This window comes from Felis catus, chromosome A3, assembly GCF_018350175.1.
Source record: "Felis catus isolate Fca126 chromosome A3, F.catus_Fca126_mat1.0, whole genome shotgun sequence".
Taxonomy (NCBI): domain Eukaryota; kingdom Metazoa; phylum Chordata; class Mammalia; order Carnivora; family Felidae; genus Felis; species Felis catus.
The window spans coordinates 98839699-98852995 of NC_058370.1; the positions used below are offsets into that span (position 1 = coordinate 98839699).

At 39.7% G+C, this 13297-nt stretch overlaps 1 pseudogene; it reads right to left on the reverse strand.

Annotated features, from left to right (window-relative positions):
* Window positions 1-7250: 7250 nt before the first annotated feature.
* LOC101083927 lies at window positions 7251-8138 on the reverse strand (annotated as a pseudogene).
* Between the last annotated feature and the right edge of the window lie 5159 nt (window positions 8139-13297).

The window sequence follows — 13297 nt, forward strand, 5'->3', positions numbered from 1 at the left end:
ATCTCTGTCCTGGCAGTCATCCGTATTAACAAGACAAAGAGTCCACCTGCCATCTTGGGTGGGGGGGATTTATTTAGTCCACTGAGCTCAGGCAGCCATTTCCTCAGCATTCCCTCCATCACCCCTGGTGCTCCAGAGAAGGCTCTCATTAGCTTCTCCTCCATTTCTTCAAAAGGCCTCTCAGTCTTTCATCAGTTCTCCTTCCTCCTTTCCATTGCTGGCACCGGCAACATGTCTGACTTGATCCGGATGTCTTTTGCCTCTAGAAAAGGTGTTCTTGTTCTGCCAGCCACCATGTGGATTCAGAGATGCTTTAACACCAACATCTCTCACAACTAGGGAAACATCTTACACCTTACATTCCATTTTCACTCCTGCTTGAGGCCATAGGCACTTTCCAGGGCAGCTATTTTGTTTTATTTTTTTCTCCATAGGAGTCTTCCTGATAGCATTTCCCATCTCCCCATCGTCTCTACACTGTTTCTCACCCCGCTGCAATGATTCACAAGGGTTTTCATCCGAGACAGTGACCCACATCCTCCATTTCTCTGATTAGAAGAAATTAGCGTCTCAAGGCTATGATTTTGGTTCTATTCTTGTCTCTCAGGTGTGAACATTCATATCAGTTTCACAGCATCCTCCATCTAGATTGCTCATACTACTCTTGGAAATACCTGGAAGAAGTCAGTGGAAGAACATGGTACATTTTATGGAATACTGATTTTATTGAAAGATTCAGGAAATAGGGGAATATATGGGAAAGAAGTAACACAATGTAATAAGAAAATAACTTAAATTTCATTTTAATTTAAGTAGACCCAATTATATGTTGATTTATATATCATTCAAGGTCCAAGCAGAAAGTAAATGGCATGGCCAAATGGTGAAGATGAGCAGAGTCTAATAAAGGACTTTTTGCAGATGAATGGGTGGAATGAAGGGAAACCAACAAGGGGCAGTCAGTGACTCACCAGAGGAGCAGGGTCCATTCCCACCCCTGGACCTGAGGGAGCCTAGGATAATATGCAGCTGTAAGAAAGAACTGCCAACTGGAGCTGTGACATTTGGTTGCAAAAATGCACTGAAAGTGTCGCCCAGCAGGCAGAGAACCAAGTAAATAAGTAACCTGACCTCTCTATCCCTCCGCACTCTGACGTGTCGTTACCCATTGGCCAAATCCAACCATAAGCCAGAGGGCAAGAGCAGCCTGTTAGTGCCATCCGTAGAGGCTGGGGGCCCAGAGCAAGGAGGAGGAGGGTAGCATGTGAATCTGGAGGAAGAAACAGACTATAGAGCCCAAGGCAGAAAGCAAAAGTTATGCCACTTTTGAAGCTTAAAGAATGAAACTTGAAATAAAATTTGAGCTTGAGAAAAGCCCACTGTGGCTCATCACTGTGTTCAGAAAGAAAAATCTATGGTCTGCTGCTAACTGGAGACCTAACAGAGAACTTACCATAAAATGTTTTCCAGGGCTGAAACAAAATGAATGTAGTAGCAAGAGCTTCATACTGATCACAGACCTGTCAGAGACTTTGGGCCTTTCAGTGCCTCAAAGTTACACGCAAAGTGCCCACTTACCTGCCCCACCATGTTCCCTATGTCCGTCATCATCTGGGAAGCTATGACAAGAGGAGACAGCTCCCAGAAGTTCTGTAGAATCTAGAGAGTTGTTCCATCACTCCAAAAGGGGGTTCTGTGTCAGATTCATTGGTGAAAACTTAACTGTTATATTTCTGGTTTGAAGATTCATAAATCAGATCAGAATTCTAAAAGTTCACGGTCAAAATACTGTTTTAGGTTTTGGAGCCAGATCACCTGGGCTTCAACCTAATCTCTAATTCACTGGCTGTGTGGCCTTAGTATCTTGAAGCTTGGTTTCTCCACACACGCAGCAGAGACACGGATTGTACTTACCTCATAGAAACATGGTGAAAAATGAGAAAACTTTTCCAGTGTATCGATATAACAAGCACTCAAACATGGCAGCTGGTAGCAGTAGTAGTAATGTTAGTATTTTCATGATTATCACTGCCTATTCAACTTACCCCTAAACCTGAGCAAATCAACCTCGCACTCTAGTAAGTATTAAGATCATCTGATATTAGTATACTGTGCTGAGACATGATACTTAGGAAATCCCAACCTGGATTTTCTCTCCCATGGAAACCAGCGGGTTTCCAGGGCAGACCTTCCTCAACCTTTATCACCTGAGAATCTTGTTAAAAGGCAGATTCTGATTCATCTAGTTGGAGGTGGAGCCCAGACTTCTGCATTTTTCACAAATTCCCAGGTGGTGCTTATGCTGTTGGTCCCAGGACCCTGCTTTAAGTAGCAGAGCCTGAGATCTGGGGCACCTGGGTAGTTCAGTTGGTTGAGCGTCTGACTCTTGGCTGCAGTTCAGGTCATGACCTCATGGCTTCGTTGGTTTGAGCCCCACATCAGGCTCTCTGCAGGCAGTGCTGTGCCTGCTTGGGATTCTCTCTCTCCCTGCCTCACTCTGCCCCTGCCCCACTCATGCTATCTCTGTTCTCTCAAAACAAATAAACTTAGGGGCGCCTGGGTGGCGCAGTCGGTTAAGCGTCCGACTTCAGCCAGGTCACGATCTCGTGGTCCGGGAGTTCGAGCCCCACGTCAGGCTCTGGGCTGATGGCTCAGAGCCTGGAGCCTGTTTCCGATTCTGTGTCTCCCTCTCTCTCTGCCCCTCCCCCATTCATGCTCTGTCTCTCTCTGTCCCAAAAATAAATAAACGTTGAAAAAAAAATTAAAAACAAAACAAATAAACTTAAAAAAACAAAGTCTGATCTGCTTGCTCCACTTGAGTTGAGAGAAATGGAGATTTTTTTCACTACTCTTTTTTCTACAAAATTGAACCCCTAGCCCTGCATATTGGTGTCAGAGGAAACTGTTTGATGTGTGAATGAAATCCAAGAGAGTAAGCTGCTTGAGCAATTTCATAAAGGAATGGGATTCCAGGAGGTAGGAGAGAGAGGCTCACAAAAAGGAAAGAAAGAGATGCCCCAAAGACAAACTTGTATGTATCCAAAGTATTACTTTGCCTAGATCAGCTTTCAACTGAAGAACCCCACAAACCCCCAACATTCACCACACAGAATCCAAACACCACCCTTCCCTATGTGCACTTTTATCACAGTATTTTTTTAATTTTTTAACATTTATTCATTTTTTGAGAGACAGAGAGAGAGAGTGTGTGAACAGGGGAAGGGCAGAGAGAGAGGGAGTCACAGAATCTGAAGCAGGCTCCAGGCTCTGAGCTGTCAGCATAGAGTCCTACACGGGGCTTGAACTCACAAACCGTGAGATCATGACCTGAGCCGAAGTCGGATGCTTAACTGACTGAGCTACCCAGGTGCCCCTATCACAGTATTTTTTAAACAGTATCCATCTTGCAAAAGTTTAAAAAGCAGTAAAAACCATACATTCTCAGCATTATGCTGAAAATCACACTCAAGATGTAATGGATGGTTTCTCAGAAACAGATCGCTCTTCAAAAGATAGAGACTATTAACATTTTCCCTACTTCACATCATGATGGCCTTTTCCACAAACAAATGGAAAGAGTTGGTCTCCATGTGCATGTGGGCAGGAATATTAACCCAGAGAGCTGTAATTGCAGATTACAATTTTTAATAAGAGTTAGAAAAAGGAAGCTGATGGCAGGGTCCCTTTTGTCTGCTCAAACCGAAAAACAAAAGAAAGTTAATTATTTCAGAACCAAGCACCCAGGCTTTGCTCTTTGAACACGTGCTGTGCTCTTTTAAACCTGGAATCAGTGCCACCCCCAAAGTGTGCTCCAGTAGCAACCTTAGCTAGCCCATGCCTCTGATCTATGTGCATGATGTCTGTTCCTTCAGAACTTACTAAGGCTTTTATCCTGTCATTTCTGAAAACCGGCAGAATGCCTTTCACACATGCCATCTGCCACACAACCTACCTGGGGAGGCTGTGACACATGGTGACAAGGAGTAGTCTCTAGGATTGCATAGAGCAGATTCTGGGGGCTCCCTCCCTAGTTATATGACTCTGAGTGGGTTACTGTACCTCAGTGAGGCTTGATTCCCTCACTATAAAGTGACAATAATAATACAGCCCCATCTTGCTGTTTCTCTAAATATGACAAGTTTGCTGGTGAAACAGTATTCACTGCCTTAGGAACAAAGCCACTCATGCATCAAGTCAAAAATATATTGACTGAAATGTCACTGTAATGAGGTGATATAGGAGAAAGAAGATCCTCTCAGTAGAAGCTTCCCAGTGATATTTATAAGGATTTTTATTAGCTTTTACATACAGTTCCTGACCATTGCTCCACAATGCAATTTATGTTAAACACGTTTTTGTCTAATCTAAGCGGTAGTTGTTTTCAATGATAAGAACTATGCCCTTATGGCTTTTGTAATCTCTACCCATCATATCTAAGTAGATTAGTTACTTAACAAGTGCTTTTAACCTCCAAACTTGAGTCAAAAGAAGAGGAGGGAAGAATAGAAGGCACAAAAATACAAAGTGACTACTCTAATTCTCTCCCAAATTACCTCATTTTATTTATTCTCACATTTTGGTGGAAAAGACATTATCCACACACTCACACACACACAAAAAGATATTAATCTTCTTCCTTCCTTCCTTTCCTTCATTCATTCTTTAATTCCTTCTTCTCTCCCTCCCTTTCTTTCTTCCTCTCTTTCCTTCCTTCCTTTCTTCCTCCCTCTCTCCCTTTCTTTTATCTTCTTTTTTCATCAAAAAGAATTCTGAGACTAAGAGAAGCAAATGATTGTACTGGTCCTAAAGCCAGTAAAACTTAGAGCAGGTACATGCAAGTATGTAAAACTGCAAAGCCCATTCTCTATCTCCTCATAGTGCATATTGAGTAAAGACCCAATTATGTAATTTATGTGAAAGATACAATGGTACTTAGGAGGAAGTCATTTCTGCTCCATCTATAAGTGTTCTAAACTACCAGGTTCTTGGTGATCAGCTTCCTCTAGTAGGAAGTATCTGGCTTCCCTGGATGATCTTCTAGTCATTATGCAGAGAAGATGCAGTCACCACACACACACACACACACACACACACACACACACACACACATTCTGCATAACAACCAAAGAGTCTAGAATTGTAATCAGAATGGCAGAGTTAAACAGAGAAATCTTTTGAAAGGAAGTGAATTTTGTCCAGAGAATGTGCTAATTGTTCCTGGAGTGTGACTGACCAATAACTGCACTTGACTCGGAAAGACCAGAGGGGATCACCCTTCAACCCTTACAAGAGCCTTAACATGTATCTTCTTGACAGAATGACACAGCCAATCAACTTTCCACTCTGTTCCATGGAATGTGATTGTATAGCCTACAATGAAAGTAAGGAAACCAGTCTTTAATTATGTACTCTATGTAAGGTGAGATATGTCACTTACATGGTTTTTCAGTTAATCCTCACAACCATGCTATTAAAATAAGTCCTAGTATTTCCATTTCCCACATAAGACATGGAGTCAGAGATATGGTGATGTGTTCAAAGCTGAACAATTCACACAGCAAATATTCAAATCCAAGTTCTTTGAACTAACAGCCCTTATTTTTTTCACTGTATCACTGAATCAAATATGAGATACTGTCTTTCACATAGAAGTGAGCTACTTTTGATTTGCCATTTTAAGCCATGTGCCCCCTGGTTTCAGAACAGGTGGCCTCGAGCCATATACCCCCACACACCTAATCCTCCCTTTAGGTAACCAAAAATTCACTAACCTTGAAGAAGTTTGGAGAATAATCTGAGTATTGGGAGAAGTTTACTCGAGACTAGAGTTTCCCAAAAGTGAATTGTTCATGAACCATCTTCATAATTTTTTACCATATCCTCTTTCCAGCTATATAATTATTTGTATATTTTTGTTGATTTAATTTATTTTAATTAAGATTAATAAATTTCAAAGAAAATTTTATATTACCACCACAAATGGAATATCCACATCAATTAATTAATTTCATAGTAATTAAAATCTGAGTACTCCATAATATCATCATGTGTGCCATCAAGACAATGCTTACCACACTTTAGAAAATACTGCTTTTGACAAATCTGACCTGTCAGGAATAAATCACAATCTTAACTAACTCATTTGTGTCTCACTTTAGTGGAGTTATCCAGCTGTCATATTTCAGTATTGTAGAATGTGCCATTTTTAAATTCAATCCTGGCTTCCTTGATCATGATGAAGAGCTGTCTGTCTTCTTTTCCCTTTGTCTGTCTATCTTTCTGTGTGTCTCTCTCTCTCTCTCTCTGACTCTCTCATAATGGCTTTATTGAGGTATTCCCATACCATAAAGTTGACCCATTTAAGGAAAATAATTTAATTGTATATGTTGCTTTGCAACCCTCTCAGAAGCTTCCAAGGTATAATCTGAAACTAGTCCCCAAAAACAGAAGGCAGGAAGAAACTAAAGAAAGAGGTAGGCCACTCCCAGATTAATAGGTAGCAGTTGTAATAATCAAAGGGAACCTACATATGAAACTTGTCTTGGGCTGTTGCAAGACGAATGGATTCCTGCATCAGCCCTCCAAATCTTAAAAGTTTATAAAGAGGCCCTAATGAGTCTCAGTCACATATACCATGTAGGTGTTTCCAACATGACATCACCATCCCAAGGATTTGTCTTTGAAGCAGCCTCTGGGAATGGGAAAGGCAAGCAGAACCCACATTCCAAGGAGAGGGGAGTGGGTAAGGTGCCTCCAAGTGCCCAGGTCTGGCTCATGGGTTAATCAGCAGTCATGTCTTTTTGATGACATTTTCCAACAGTATACTCACATAGTTGTGCAGTCACTACCACAATCAATTTTAGAACACTTTCATCACTGCAAAAGGAAACCACATGTCCTTTATTAGTCACCCTGTTCTCCCACTACCCCCAGCCCCAGGCAACCACTAATCCAATTTCTGACTCTATGGATTTGCCTATTTTAGATATTCCATATAAATGGAATCATGCAATATGTGACCTTTAACAACTGGTTTCTTATACTTAATGTTTTCAAAACTAACCCATGTTGTAGAATATATCACTATTTCATTACTTCTTATTGCTGAATAATATTCCGTTGCATGGAAATACCATAATTTGTGTATCCACCCATCAGTTGGTGGATGTTTGGGTTGTTTTCACTTTTTGTCTATCGTGAATGGTGTCAGCATTTATGTACAAATTTTTTTTGATAGATCCATTATTTAATTAGGTTCTTTTTAAGAAATTTAGAAGTTTGTGAAGGTAAACGCCATTCATGAGAGCAGACATAGAGCAGAGGTAGCCCTGAATCTGAGGAACAGCTTTGATTTTTGGCAGAATTTGCGAGTCCACAGCTTTCTGATCAACCTTGCGCTGCTCTGTAATCTCGTATTTCTCTTTCTCCATGTTGAAGATCTCACCTTCCTGGTGTCTGGGTTTATGCAGCTTCTTCTTCTTAAAGTAAGCATCAGTGAGGTGTTTGGGGATTTTCACACTGTTGATATCAATTTTGGTGGAGGTGATGACAAATTTCTGGTGTGTTCTACGCAGAGGAACTCGAGTAAGGGACAGAGGTCCAGTCACAAGTAGCAAGCCACTGCTCAGTTGCTTCAGGAAAACCACCCTCTTGCCTCTGTGGTGCTCAGTGAGGATGACCAAAATGGTCCCAGCAGTGATGCTAGCTCGCAGTTTCCTCACAGGCTGACTGAAAGGTTTTTTGCCATGGCTCAACAGTTTCCGTGGCACATCTTCAGTAGAATAATACCTAGGCATTTTGTGAAGTTTAACCACTCAGCACCACCATTCTTGTCACCACCAACTGGTTTTGTGACAGTAGCAAGAACCTTCTCCTTCTTTTTCTTTTCAATCCTGGATTTAGCTGCTGAATACTTCCTCTTTTACGTAGCCTTTCTCCAGTACATAGCCGATCAGGAATATCTGCCAATTCCTCTGACTAGGACAGGGTTTTGGCTGCAGTGGGGCTTCCCTTATTTGATGTTTTAGCTTTAAGGTTACCCTTCTTAACCTTGCCACCAGCATCAGCCTTCTTGGCTTCAGGTTTCTTCTCCTTAGTATCCAGCTTCTCAGCTTTTTCGCCCTCCATCTTGCAAGATGGGAAAGCTATGTACAAGTTTTCATGTGGATGTTTGTTTTGTTTTGTTTTGTTTTGTTTTTGCCTTATATGCCTAGGAATGGAATTGCTGAGATGATAAAGGGTCTTAGCAGTGTTTGGGGTTATGGTTTAAATTACCGGTTTGACCTGAATTAAATCACTCAAACATAATGATATCCTTCCTTAATTCACTCATTGTAAAACTAGACAAACAAATGCTGCTGTATTTACCAGAGGGGTCTCCCAAGACAGAAATGATAAGTGGACAGAAACTGAAGAATCTGGATTCTGCCACCAACTAGCTAAATGTCCATGAGCAAATCACTTTACCTACTACCCTCCAGTGTCCTTATTTGGAAAATGAAGAAATTAGACTTCTTTTGTCTGACATTCTTACTCACTTTAATACTCTAATTTTATTAATATATGTGAAAGCATTTTGACAAGTTAAGGGCAGATATATAGATATAGATATAGATATAGATATAGATATAGATATAGATATAGATATATACACACACATACACACACACACACACACACACACACACACACACACATCTATCACATACCTCCTTGCTGAGAAACCATGTCCCATGGTGAAATAACATCAGCACTCAATCTTAGGAAAAGGATGCCCAAATTGGGCCATTTCCTCAAAGTAAGACATATTCTCATGCAATTCTCAGGTGCTTATGTCCCCTCTCAAAGGATGAGAACATATATTTCTTTTTCTTTACATAATTCTATTTTCTTAAGCAAAGAAAATACTATAAGGGGAACCCAGGTGTTCTCCCTATGCAATATATTTTCAGCACATCCCTGGTAACCATAAATTGCTTTGGAAAGGAACACTGAATTATGTCCTCTCAGGTAGCTGGAGTCACAGTGAAGTTATTCCACAGAGAACTGTGTTGGAAGCTTGGGAAAAATGAGCACATAAAGTTTAAAAAGTTACAAATAACTCTGAGATAAGAAAAAAGGATATACTTTTAGCAAAACATATCCGGATGATTGGGTTTGGGAATCTTCAGGTAGTGTAGTTTCTTATATATTCCTAGTTCACACAGGAAATACACTAAGATACATATTTATCTATATATCTCTCTATATATTCATGTAGCTCTACTCCTCAATTTAAAACAACAATTTATTATTGTTTCTCATGGTTCTGTGTGTTGACTGGACTCAGTTGGGTGGTCCCCGCTGGTGTCTTCCATGAGGAGATACCTACGGTTGGAGTCATCAGAATGTCAGACATCCAAGATGGCTTGAGAACTGGCCACCTTGTCTCTCCTTTAATACTTTTATTCAGGGGGCGCCTGGGTGGCACAGTCGGTTAAACATCCGACTTCAGCCAGGTCACGATCTCGCGGTCCGTGAGTTCGAGTCCCGCGTCAGGCTCTGGGCTGATGGCTCAGAGCCTGGAGCCTGTTTCCGATTCTGTGTCTCCCTCTCTCTCTGCCCCTTCCCCGTTCATGCTCTGTCTCTCTCTGTCCCAAAAATAAATAAACGTTGAAAAAAAAATTAAAAAAAAATACTTTTATTCAGGATACTTTATTTCAGATTCATTTGGAATTTATAAACTTATAAATTTTTGTATGTCAATACTTTTACATGATTGATCTTCAGGACAGGCCTGTTAAATGGATTAAGGATGAGGAAACAGAGATTCATATATGATAATGTGCCCCCAAAACCATGGCTATGAGTATTAAAAAAAAATCCCAGGAAGTGTCCTATTCCTCATCAACTGTTCTTTTCATTACAACATATTACTTCTTAAATTCTTGGGGACTATGGTCCATTACTGAAAACTTTGATAAAAATGCTTTCCCTTTTTGTACCAGAACTTGCTTCCCAATAATGTGAAACAACTGACCTTTATACAGCTCTTTATGATCTAGATTAAAATTAGATTATATCTGTCTTCTACTTGAGAGTTCAAATACTTGAAAACTCATTTACCTTCTAACATACCATCTTTTCCCGTTCTCAATCATCTGCATGTTTTTTTTCCTCTCAATGGCCTTATAAATATTAGTCAATGTTTTTAAAGTATTTATTTTGTCCTGAAATCAGACATTAGGTTTTTCTATCAAAGGTATAGTATTATTATGTTACAGCAACAAATGTGTTGGTTCCCCATGCCCCAGTACCTCCCTTCAAGGTGCTAATGGGGGCCAGATATAACCCTGCATGCATAGATAATTTTTTTCTTTGGTACCACAGAGAAGAATCCTGAAATTATGAATCTGGAAGCTCCTATAGGAACTATCACTAAGCTACCACTCTCCCTCCAGAAAGACTGAGATAAATCTTTGCTCCCTACTGTTTTACAGTCTTTTTAATTATAAACAGATGGCCCCAGGGATTTTATCCCCTTTTAAAATATAAAAACAATACTCCTGGAGATAAATCTCTATCTATGGAAGTCTCTATTCAATCACTCTGTAACATCCAATGTTTGTTCTTTTATTTAGTGTTCTTTGCTTAGAAGACCATAATTATGTAAAAATATTTTCTTTAAGTTCCATATTAGTGTGTCAAGAATTCAATCTTCAGTACACTGATCATTTCATACTATAAAATCTGCCTACTGTTTTTCCTACGCCAGATACTACATAGATGCTATTGAATTTTCAGGCTCTCCTTCAGCACAAAAGTATCCCTTTAGCTTCAGCTTTTCAATCTAAATTTGCAGTTGACATCTCCATGAAGATGTCTTTTGGGCACCTGAAATCCAATATGCTCTATAATAAACCATCTACCTTCCCTTCCTAAACCACTCATCCTCAACTTTAGATACTTATATATTGGAAATATAGAGTCAAGGAAGTAAAGAGACTGATAATCACCTTTGTCTTCTCCAATTTATGGTTGTGTCCTTATTTTTAACAAACATCTACTGAATACCTACTGTGTGCAAGGCACTAAGAATCTAGCAGTAAACAAAGCAATCAAATTCCCTGCTCACAGGGAGCTTATATTCAAGTAGAGAGAGACAATAGGCAGAGAAACAAGTGATAAACTAGTATTACAGGTGGAAATAAGTGCTTTGAAGAAAAGTAAAGTGATCCAAGTATTTCTATTAACTACATCACCAGAAAGGGTTGTATTGGAAAACATCATCTTTGACTTCTAACACAGGCTTTGATGCCTGAAACTGAACAGCTGACTTGTACAGGAAAAAGACCATTTCAGCCTAACAGCATTCCTTAAAAATATGGTTCTTGCCCCAAATGTAAACAAGACCAAAATGCCTATGTTTTGAGGCAGCCAGAGATTGACACTGCCCTCTTCCATCCCCTTCTACTGTACATCTCAAGAGGAGGGTGGTCCCCTGCATGCTTGAGTGTCAAGGTGACATAGGAAGCTGAAGACACAGAGAAAGACAGTGAAAACAGAGCAGTTTGGGACTTACAGTTTTTCATTCAGTTCCTCTGGAGAAATAAGAATTACCACCTGCCTCATAACGTGCAGAAAGAAATCCACCACATGCATGTCAGAGAAGCTCTCTCCTCATTTAAGCTAGATTTGACCACAGGTTTCCACTACGTAAGAATTTGGCTGGGGCTATGCATAGTGTGACCCCTTTCCATGCCCACTCATCCTAATATGTAACAGAGAACTTATGGAACTCTCTGAGAATCAAGTGAAAACCATGAAAACAGTGAGATAGATAATAAACATGATAGAGAGACAAAGGAGAGAGATTAAGCCTATGGATGACTGGCAGTACTAGAGGGAAATCTGAGTAAATGGGACAGAAGCAATAATCCATGGTAAAATGGAAACAGAAATTCTAGAAATGAAGAATGAGCTAAAACCACATTCAGTATCAGGTAAAATTCATGAAAGACACCAACATCGAAATTTACTCTTAAAATAGTTAGATTTCAAGCATGAAGAAAAAAGTGAACATATTTAGCTCCTTACACACATAAACCCTGAATATTAAAATTCTTCACCTGCGTTTTGATCCTAAGTATGTGCTGTTCATGTACAGCTCCAGGAAGACCATTTCATCTTGAAGTGATCCAGGCAGGAGTATATATGCAGGATATTTGGAAATGGGAAAGCAGGAGACAGTTGACACAATGTATTAATACAGCATAAGAGGTATGTTTAAGGGAGAAATTGCCTCCAGAGGAACATGGCATGAACCAAAGGTGGAAGGCTGAGAATCCTCAGTAATGGGTCTCTCCCCCCACCTCTTTTCCACACAACCAACAATCTCTCTGAAATAGAAAGAAAAGGGAAAACAAGATGGCTGGAGAAATAAAGGAGTGTACTAAGAAAATATTTGTAAAAAAACAAAGTGCAATTTTACCAGGAAAATGTAGAGCTTTTTTCTAAGTTTCTCTTCCTTTGTTGTTGACAGTTCTTTAGAAATTATAGAACTTCCACTCTTTTCCATTTCTCTACCATTGCTTTTCACAAACTAAATTCTAAACAGATCCCTCTAGATGATATGGCAGAAATGGATATTATCTGTAATACTACTTCTAGAATAGTGAAATGTAATAATGATCACAATTAAGTCTTACCAAGATTTGGAAAGAGAATTAGTGTCTCACGTGGACAACAGTCTCACACTTTGTCATATTTCCTCAGCAAAAATAACCTTTTTGTCCATGTACTTGCTTTTGTAGCCTTTTTCAAATCCTTCATGCTTGGATCTATTTTCTGGATTGATATTTTTTTTTTGTCCTAGAATATGAACATCGATAGTTTCTGACATCTCCCTTAAAATACTGTTGCATCTTAGAGTCTAATCTCCTTTGCTGCCTCCTGAATTTGATTCTGCCCTGTGAGAACTGCACATGAGATAAGGGGAAGCTTTGGTTGAAAGTTCTCTCCATCTGTAGCCCAAATATGTAATTTCCATAAACAGTATCAGTCTATGCACTTAATTGACATTAAGCAGAAGGAAAATTAACTTCATAATTAAAAAAAAATTAGAACTGTTGAAAATATGTGGTCAAGACCTGAACTTTCTTATAAAACTTATTCTTTTCTTCAAGAGCAATGTACCATGAGCTTTCTGCAACTGAGCCGTCTGGGCTAGGGAAATTGGTAGAAGAGAATTTTTCCAGAGATGTACTCACCCATATGAAGTTGTGTCTTAGCTGCAACGCAAGGAGAGAACAGCATGCAG